Source organism: Onychomys torridus, chromosome 1 (genome assembly GCF_903995425.1).
Source record: "Onychomys torridus chromosome 1, mOncTor1.1, whole genome shotgun sequence".
NCBI classification, from domain to species: domain Eukaryota; kingdom Metazoa; phylum Chordata; class Mammalia; order Rodentia; family Cricetidae; genus Onychomys; species Onychomys torridus.
In genome coordinates, this window is record NC_050443.1 from 107,300,631 (window position 1) to 107,311,214 (window position 10,584).

Genomic DNA, 10,584 nt, shown 5'->3' on the forward strand with positions numbered 1-10,584 from the left:
TGTCACTTCCTGTCTGTCTGTACAGACCTCCAGACCTCCATGGTTAACTAGTGTTGGAATTTAAGGCATGTGCCACCACACCTGGCTCTGTTCCCAGTGTGGCCTTAAACTCACACAGATCCAGACAGATCCCTGCCTCCCAAGTGATAAGATCAAAGGCGTGTGCCCCCATTGCCTGACTTCTATGTTTACTATAGTGGCTGGCTTTTTCCTCTGATCTCCAGGCAAGCTTTATTTTTAGAACACAAATAAAAAGAGCACAAATAAAATATCACCACAATACTATCTCAATACTCAATTCAAACCCCATCTCCAGCTCTTTCTAGTCATTCTTGGTCTAGAGCCAACCTGGAGTATTTGATTATAGTTTTTGTGTTATCATCTTTGCAAGAGAAATCAATCACCAAAGCTTCCACTTTTATGTTAGTATGTGCCATAAATGATTCACTTAATTATTTGCCATCATCTTTAAGGGTAGAACTCAAAAGTTAGTGCCATTTAGGAGCCCACCTTGGTGTTTGATCTGATGTGGCTTGTTCCCTCTCAGAAGAGAGCCTGCAATTATCTGGGATGAATGCTATCCCCCTTCATTCAGATTATGAGGAGTATTCATGAGTAGGCCATCAATATCCAAGTGGAATACATTTAATTTTGCTCCTAGGGAAAGCTGTATAGGGTCAAGCATGCACTTCAGATCATGTCTGCTTTTTGCTAAGATGATGTTTACCTCCCCTAGTGAGAAAGACTCACACAAATTAACTGCTCCTGATTCATTTCTTTAGGGCTGATGTTCAGCTCTTTTCAAGTCCTAAAACATTCAGAGGGTGTTTGTCCTGAAGCCTTCTCAAAGATTTATGATACTGCTAACTAATGTCCTCCTTCCTCTCTCCCAAATGTAGGAGGAGTAAGTGAATATTTTCTCTGCAGAGGCACTTAGAATGGGTAATTGCTTTCATGCCAGGCATTTCTGTGAAATTGGATAATAAACAGGGTCTTAAATTCTTTGTTTCCCTTGAGTTGCATGAGCTTAAGAGAATTTCTATGGAGAATTTTATTTCTTAGGCTGCAGCTCTAATAACGTTATTTAGACTCTGGCTTGTTTCCCCTTCCTGGTCCCCAGCTGGGCACATTTGGGTGTGGAATGTACTTTTCTCTGGCTATGACTGGGAGAAAGTTTCTTATTCATTTTCTTCTGAAATATGAAATTCAATCAAGTCTCTCCCGTGAAAATAGTGGGCATTTATTGATGGGCTCCAACCTCTGCAGACTTTCCAGCAAAGGGCCAGATGGTAACTTTTTAAGGCCTTTCAAACTATATGGCTTCTGTGTAGTGCAAAAACAGCCACAGATAACACCAAGTAAGGATAGCTATGGTCCAATAAAACTTTATTTATATGCGTTGACACTCAAATTTTCTGTACAAGAATTATATTACTGCTTTGCTCCCCCCCAACTGCTTAAAAATGCAATCACCATTCTTATGGTTCTTGTGAGTCTCAGACAACAGGCCAGATTCAATCCACATATCAGAGTTTGTTGACTCATGTACTAATTCAGTGAATCAAGAAATATTTTGAGCAAACTATTTGCTATAGTGAGAAAAACAGTTATACACCCACACTTGTTTTGCTTTTAGAAAAGAAATTTTATAGACTGATGATGTGAGTGCTCCATGGTATGTTTAAGGGAAAGGTTTTAATGCAGATTTGAGAGAACAGCCAGAGGTATCTGGTGTCTAGAACAGAGGGAAAAAGAAACAGACTGAACTTGGCCAGCATATTGGACCTGGCCACCAGAGAAGCTGGAGCAGAGCAGAGAGATAGAGATAGAGATGATAGATAGATAGATAGATAGATAGATAGATAGATAGATAGATAGATAGACAGAAAGAAAGAACATATCAAAAATAGCAGGTTATAAGAGAATGAGTAGAATGAGTAGCTGTGGGAGGGAAGCCAATGAGCTGGAGGGAGTTTGGGGTAGGAGAGGAGGTGAGAAGGGCTAGGATGCTAGCTGGGACTTTAAGAAGTTCTTGTGATACTGAAGGACCCTGGAGGCCAGCATGTGCTTTGGCCTACAGATAGCTATTTGTCCCTTCTCCCAGAGAAACCAGCTTCATAAGTTCCTGAGTAATGCTGGCTTTTATATAACAGCCAGAAATTCTCTTATAGTTTAGGTTGAGTCTACTTCTGGATATTTGGACTGGTTTTTGGAGTTTTAGGAACTGGAGTTCTCTTTGGATCTAACGGAAATCGCTTGGAAAAAAATGAAAATGAGATATTCAAGTGCAGGTGAATAGATCACTAGTATTTAGCTATGTCTCAGGCAATGCTTCTGAAGAGGTGGAATGTAAACAGTCCTCCACAATCTTCACTGGCTGTCACCAGCAACTTGGGAGTGGGTGGCTTGAGGTGTCTGAGGCTCCTAGCAGCAGAAATAGTAGCTATTTCTTAGTCTGTGAAATCCAGGGATTTTATAGCTCATTTCTATAAAACAGCACAAGCTACCTAAAAGCAGACATTATATTTGATCTGTATTCCTCTACACAGACCAACCCAATGGAGTAAGTCTCATGAACAAACAATTTCTTTAGAACTGCATCTTCCAGTATGGTAGCCATCAGTCTATGTCTATTTACATTTAGATTTAAGTTCATTATATGCAGTGTAGAAACCCTTTTTCTTTTCTTCTTTTGCTCTGAAGTACTCAATGGACAGCAAGAGGCAGGCTTCCATGAACACAATGTTTCCTTGAATGGAACCTCTTTAGAATGTGGCCATTTTCTTTTTCCCTCTACTATTGCAGTCAACCAAATCCATCTGGGTGGTGTAATGTCTATAATCTCACTATCCCTTGACTGGGGAAAGATGGGTCAAAGTCAGAGTGGTGGCCATGGTCTTGGGGATGGCAAGAAGGATGACAAGGGCAAGAAAAAGAAATATGAACCTCCTGTCCCAACCAGAGTGGGAAAAAAGAAGAAAACCAAGGGACCAGATGCTGCCAGCAAACTGCTGCTGGTAACGCCTCATACTCAGTGCCACTTAAAAATCACTGAAGTTGAGAGAATAAAAGACTGCCTTCTCACAGAGGAAGAATTCATTAGAAATCAGGAGCAGATGAAACCTAGGAAGAAAAACAACAGGAGGAAAGATGGAAAGTGGATGATCTCAGGGGAACCCCCATGTCTCAGGAACCTCAGAAGAGATCGTTGATGATAACCACGCCATTGTGTCCACATCTGTGGGCTCAGAACACTATTGTCAGCATCCTATCATTTGTGGACAAGGATCTGCTGGAGCCAGGCTGTTCAATCCAGCTCAACCACAAGATGCATGCTGTGATAGGGGTGCTAATGGATGACACAGATCCCCTGGTCACAGTGATGAAGGTGGAAAAAGCCCCCCAGGAGACCTATGCAGATACTGGGGGAATGGACAACCAAATTCAGGAAATTAAGGAATCTGTGGAGCTTCCTCTTACCCATCCTGAGTATTATGAAGAGATGGAGATAAAGCCCCCTAAGGGGGTCATTCTCTATGGTCTACCAGGAACAGGTAAAACATTATTGACCAAAGCAGTAGCAAACCAAACTTCAGCTATTTTCTTGAGAGTGGTCGGCTCAGATCTTATTCAGAAGTACCTAGGTGACAGGCCCAAACTCATTTGGGAGCTGTTCCAAGTGGCTGAAGAATATGCACCATCCATTGTGTTTATTGATGAAATTGATGCCATTGGGACCAAAAGATATGATTCAAACTTTGGAGGTAAGAGAGAAATTCAGCAAACAATGTTGGAACTGTTGAACCAGTTGCATGGATTTGATTCGAGGGGAGATCCAAATAGAAACTTTGGATCCAGCACTTACCAGACCAGGCCCCATTGACAGAAAGATTGAGTTCTCTCTGCCTGATGAAAAGACCAAGAAGCGGATCTTCCAAATTCACACAAGCAGGATGACACTGGCTGATGATGTAACCTTGGATGACTTGATCACGGCAAAGGATGACTTCTCTGGGGCTGACATCAAGACAATCTGTACAGAAGCTGCCTTGATGGCCCTGCAGGAATGGAGAATGAAAGTTATGAATGAAGACTTCAAAAAAAATCTAACGAGAATTTTTCTTTGTACAAAACAAGAAGGCACCCCTGAGGGGCTCTATCTCTAGTGACCTATGGTTGCCTTCAGGGAAGTTAATGAATTACCCCACCTAGGAAGATGGGAAGCTGCCCCAAGGAATCCATTTTTCCAGTGAGTTTTGCTAGTAGAGAGCCTATCTTGAAGGATGCTGTGCAGGGTGCCCATTAGGCATCTCCATCTGTTGGTCATTGTGTCATGCTGCTCTCTGCTCCCAATAAAAGGTTCGCTTTAAAAAAAAAAATCTCACTATCCCTCAGAACCAGTGACACAGAAGCTTGGTATATGAGAAAGAAGGTGCTGGAATTACATTTGGGTAGCAACCTAGTAGGACAGTCACTGGCCATCAAAAGCACTATGAAAAGTGTTCCCCACAAAGTCCATTCTAAAAGGGATGTGGGAGAGTGGGCAATATGCAGTAGCCACAACACCCCTCTATGTGGAGAAAAAGTGTCTTGAAGATCACAGGTGAGGAAACTCTACCTACTCAGAAGAGAGCAGCTTGGAAACAATTGTGTCGATTTGTGAACAGTGGATAACACTAGGGCACAGGAGTGGAAAAGGTTGTCAGCAAGTCCAGAGAAGGGATGGAGCAGTCCTGTGAGCTGAGAGAAACTACAGCCAGGCTGTCTTTCCAGGATAGACACTCAGAGCATCAGCTGGGAGGGAGAGGTGAGTTAGACAGGAAGTGTATTGGCAAGAACAGTGTGGGTGAATTTTCCGGTCCCTCCTGCCAGCTCCCATGTCATGACACCGAGACTTCTTATTAATTGTAAATATTCGGCTGGTAGCTTAGGCTTGTTTTTAAGCTAGCTCTTATAACTTAAATGAACTCATTTCTACTAATCTACTTTTTGTCTTGTGGCTTTATTACCTTCACTCTGTATGTCCCAGGCTGCTTCCTCTCCATCTGGTTGGTGACTCTTCCCTTCTTCCCAGAGTTTTCTCTGTCTGGCTCTCCTGCCTATACCTCCTGCCTAGCTCACGGACATTTAGCTTTTAATTAAACCAATCAGAAGGCACGTTGGCACTGACACATCTTCACAGTGTACCAAAGATGATTCCACAGCAGAATCGGGGAAGAGAAGGCAGAGAGTGAGGAGTGAAGCTGGGCAGTGGGAGGGCCAGCAGCTGCTGCTTTGCAGAATAACAACCGGAAGAGGGAACTCCACGTGAGGCATAGCATTCTGTGCCTTGCCTCCCACTTAAGGAGCCAGATAAAACTAGTCCATGGAAAAGTGAGTGATGATGCCAGGCGAAGTTCACTCAGAATTAGGAGGGAAAAATATGAAAATATGGACGAGACGAGCGGTGGTGGCGCACACCTTTAATCCCAGCACTCGGGAGGCAGAGCCAGGTGGATCTCTGTGAGTTCGAGGCCAGCCTGGGCTACCAAGTGAGTTCCAGGAAAGGCGCAAAGCTACACACACAGAGAGACCCTGTCTCGAAAAACTAAAAAAAAAAAAAAAAAAAAAAAAAAGAGGGAAGTGGAAAACAACAATTTGCCCACTTGTGATCTTAAAACACTGTTTCCTCCAAAAGAAATTAGAACTGATCCCAGCTCAGGAACAGAAAGGAGGTAAATCAGCCTGGAATCCCATGTCACACCAGATGCCACCAAATTATCAGGGAGTGTAGGCTGTGTCAGGAAGATTCCTCAGCCTGCTTCCCTAGCTTCTCCCTTCACAGAGAGAGCATGCTTCACGAGGATAATAGTTACAGTAATAGTAGTTTTAAAAAAATATGGTCAACTTTATTAGCTTTGATTATCTTGTGAACTGATCAAAAAGGGAACTGTATCACTGAGTAAAATATGAGGCATCTGCATAAAAGCATTTGAGTTAAAAAAAAAAAAAAAGAACAGAGTTAATGAGTCACCATTCTGAAGTTTCAACTCATCCAGGCATCGTGGATCAACAACAGTTAAAAGACAGAGACAATCAGGCTTAGTCTGCTGCCTCCAAATAAAAGAAAACGCCGCTCTCTAGTCTTGCCCATTGGATCAAGTTGATAGTGGCTAAGACTAGGGATTAGAAGCTTCAGGAGTTTCAATATACAAATGTAAGAGGAGGAGTTCCGCGTGTTAAGAGAGGCTTTTGAAGTGTAGCAAGTATCTTAAAATTGGCAAGTTGAAGCTGGCACTTACAGGAACCCAGTGGCTGTGAAACTCAGGAAGGAAACCCCTCTAATGAGGGAGGGGCTGGCCGGATGCTCTGTGTCCTAGCACCTCAGTGATGTCACCTGACTGCCTTTCTGATGAGGGGGATTAAAATGAGTTCACATGCCTCACTGCACATGTAGCAGTGAGTAATATGGGTTACATTTTGCTTCTATACTTTTGCGTTTTTCCTGCCTAGGCTAACCTCTGTGCCTTACCTTAAGAGATTGTTACAAAGTAACTATTTTAATCTCATGCTTCTGTAAATGGCTGCAGGTGGGTCTGTCTCGGTTCTAAGCCCTCACCTTCCAGTAACAGAAAAGATCAAAATGGTGCTTTACAGTCTATAAACGTTATATATAACTGCAGATGGGGGGCTCAGTGTCTCTCCAAAGCAGTAGATGCTGGGTCTGCTTGATGGGCCTGCCAGCTCTCCAACTCTCCACATACATGCTTGGCTTCTGGAAGCTGTGATCTCCACAGCAATTATCGAATTCTTGTAGTAATTCATGGAGCTGTACCTTTGTTTTGAATGATTAATGCTTTAGAAAATGTGGGTAAAGCATAGTCCCAATAGGCAAGATTAGCTGATGTCAGGCAGAACTTTCTGCTTGCGTATTCCACTTAGATCACAGATTGAGAGAGAACCCCAGGGTTACTGTGTCCCCAAGATTCACAGGAGAGTCTAGCACACAGTCACGGTTACAAAGTTGTTCTCCAGGGTCAGGCCACCAGTTTCAGGTTTATCTGAGTCAATTACACAATATGTGTTGCCCTCACTTGAGAACATGCTAGAAATGCAGATTCCCGACCCCACTTTACCAGCTGACTGAAACTTAGAAGTCATCAGTATTTTAATAAGCTTCACCTGTGCCTGGAAGACTACTGCGCTGTATCTAATGGAGCCTTCTTTCCCTTGTTACAGGCCCCAGCCTGGACCAAGGGGTCACAGAATGAAGGCCTTGGAAGAGCTAGGAGGGGCTTGCCATCATCTTGATTGCATTCACCTGCATGGAGGAACCCTGGCCTGACTTCCTGGGATGGTAAGTACCACTGGGTATGAAAACAAAAAGAAAAAAAAAACAAAAACAAAAAACAAACAAACAAAACCATTCGGGCTATTTTGCATACTATGGCACTGTGTTTGAGTCCTCCACAGATACTGTGTGGAGGTGATGATGATTACTTCAGAGCAGTCATAGCTTCGACTTGAAGCCGCTTCCATTACAAACCTTAATGAATCTTAATGGCCTCATTGCTGAAATGCACATGTAGCTTTAATGTGCAAAAATCAGCTGTTTTGAACACTCAGTTACAGCAACAAGAAAAAACATGAATTTGTGCTCATTTGAGTCCTGGCAGCACCGTCAGGATGGAAACAGTGGAGCTATACCTCTTCAAGCTTAGGGAGTCGGCCAAGAAAGCCATTATTTTGTTTGCAAATGCTGAGATAGGTTTTCCAGGCAGTGTGTTAAGTGGGAAAGACAGAAAGTGGCTGTTTCATTCTGAAAGTATCTGTTGGAAGACTTGGCTCTAAAACTGGGAAGTTTTGTTCCATTTGGTGATTTGCAGGGTAGGGGTAGGGCACGTATTTTAAATGTGATGTCAGTAGAAGAACATAACTGGGTTGGCTTTGGCCATCTGTAGTGATTCAGTATCAGAGATTGTATGCGCTCTGCTGACCACCCACCAAGGAGGCGCATGCTTTGTGCTGCTTCTCCAGGCTGCAGGGAGATTTGCTTTCCTCCATCACATGGAGGGAACTCTCCTTGGTTGCAGTTCTGCCCCAACCAAGGAAGATTCAGGGCGTACCTGTGCTGAATGTTAGTGGATGAAGCACCATCAGCTCTTCTGGCAAACCTGATTTTACACTCCACTGGGTGCCTGTGACTTCATGGCTCTTAGGTCCTGGGATACCCACTATAGTCAAGATCACTTGTCAGGAGGAAAATTACTTTCTTGAAAATCTCCTACACTAGTGTTTTATTTTTGTTTTTGTTTTTGTTTTGATATTTGCCCCAGAGACCCCAGTGTGAAGAATGCTGGTATTAAACTAGGATCCATAGCTGACTGCAAAGGTAGATGAGATGGTCCCCGGCAGCTGCCATCAAACAGTGAAAGGTAAATGGATGCCAGACAAAGACAATAGAAAAAGCAATGGCATGTGCACATTCAGAGGGAAGGCACAAGGGCCCTGCGGGGGAACCGAGGAGGAGTCTTCAGAGGACTTGGCTTTGACCTGAGGTATAAGAGTTACGGAGGAGGCTGAAGGCTGTTCCTTGGAGGTGAAATGGATATGTGTGCATGCTGTGATGGAAGTACTAACAATTGAGACACAGAGGGGCTTCGTCCTGCCTCAACTAAACGTACCAGGCTTTGTTGACTCCCCAAGGGAGGCCTCACACTTTTGGAGAAGTGGATGGGGGGGGGGCAGCCAGGAGGGAAGGCATGGGGGGGGGGAGCAGGGGAAGGGATGGGAGGGGGAACTGTGATTATTATGTAAAAATGAATAAAAAATTAAAGCAACCAAAACAACGGAGACACAGTGCAAAGTCGAATGTGAACAGAAGGCAGGTAAAGCGAAGGGGGGATCAGATGAGAGGAGATAGATGGGAGCTATTCCTTCTGGACCTCATCACCATCTCAACATCTTCACTCTGAGCCTAGGTACACATTGCTGCTACCTGGCCAGCTTTCAAACAGGAAGTCTCAGTTCTTGGCTGATTTTAACCACTCCAGGCTGCAGTCTGATATCCAGATTTTAAGAAGTCAATCATCAGGTGATTCTCCTATGGGAAAACTTGACAGCTCAGGGTTAAAATGGTTTGAGGCATGAATGTTGCCTGTTTTCCATGTCTGGTGACCTGTCCAACTGTTGTATGGAGACTGGACATAGAGCAGAGGGGAGAGGTCCAGTAGCAGAGAGAGACAGTACTCTTGGCAGCAGACTCCTTACCCAGGCCCTGCTGGGGCATCTCATTTTCCACCCTGGAATGGGAAGTTAGTCTAGAACTTTTCTGATCTTCAGAGGAATCTTCCACTTCTGCTTTGCCTCTTTTTTTTTTTTTTTCAACCATTAAGTCTAATTTCCTTTCTAAAAACTGAAATTGGTCTAATTTCTCTTTGGGACTAGGCAGAAGCAGCCTCCTTTCTCTCCCTCCACCGGCTTGGCAGGAATGCAGCAGGAGAATTATGGGGCTTGCAGTTAACACTCTGTTTTTAATTCCAGATGCTCCGATTTGTAAGCTATTTCTCATATAGTCATACATCTCAGGGCTGAATATACCCTAATTTATCACCAACATGTCCCCTTAAAATCTACCACTTTCATGCTCATAATAGTTTCTTTTTCTATTTTATTTTAGCAAGCCCTTTCAGTTGCTAAGGCAAAATGCTAGTAGAAAATACTGTGCCAAGTGCAAGGCTTTGGTTTTAAAATATGACCCATTTGTTTGCTCTAACAAATGATATTTAAATAATATATATAAAAAGGTACTTAAAGTTTTACTCTTGGCCTTGGAAAGAGGTGAAGTCAGCACTTGAGAGTTGAACTTGCCTGTTTCTTCTCAATGCTTAATTAATGGTACTTCTTTCTTAGCAAGAAATCAGGAAGACTACCCCTGCCCCCTTTTTTCTCAAAATGTTTTAAGTGCTTTAAGTTGAGAACTTAACTCAGCACAAAGACAATCTTTCCCTGTCACCAAGTGTACAGAGGCACCAGAAAGCAGCATTCAGAATTCACTGAGTTGTGAGTGCAGCTGGCCAGCCTCATCCATTGCCTGTTAGGTGCCTCCCTGACTCTACATCACCAGTCAGTAGAGCAACAGGGTTATTGTAGCTGAAGTTTTCTCCAGTCCTGCCTGGCCCACGGTCAGGACAAATCTCTCTCACCCGCCAGTCCTGCATCCACTCAGACCCAACCAAGTAAACACACAGAGACTTATATCACTTATAAACTGTATGGCCGTGGCAGGCTTTTTGCTAACTGTTCTTATATCTTAAATCAACCCACTTCTATTCATCTATAAGTTGCCACGTGGCTCATGGCTTACCAGTATCTTAACATCTTCTCATGGTGGTGGCTGGCAGCGTCTCTCCGCCTCAGCCTTCCACTTCCCAGAATTCTTTTTCTGCCTGGCTACTGGCCAATCAGCATTTTATTTATACAGAGCGATATCCACAGCAGGTTATTGTCCCCATTCTACAAAGGAAGAAGGGGGAAGAGCTACTAACATTTCTAGTAAAAGAGTACCCTTTAGACGCAGGTCTTCAAGATCAAGTTTATACCTTG

At 43.5% G+C, this 10,584-nt stretch overlaps 1 pseudogene; it reads left to right on the forward strand.

Moving 5' to 3' along the window:
• Positions 1 to 2,867: 2,867 nt before the first annotated feature.
• On the forward strand, positions 2,868 to 4,166 carry LOC118575369 (annotated as a pseudogene).
• The last annotated feature ends 6,418 nt before the right edge of the window (positions 4,167 to 10,584 follow it).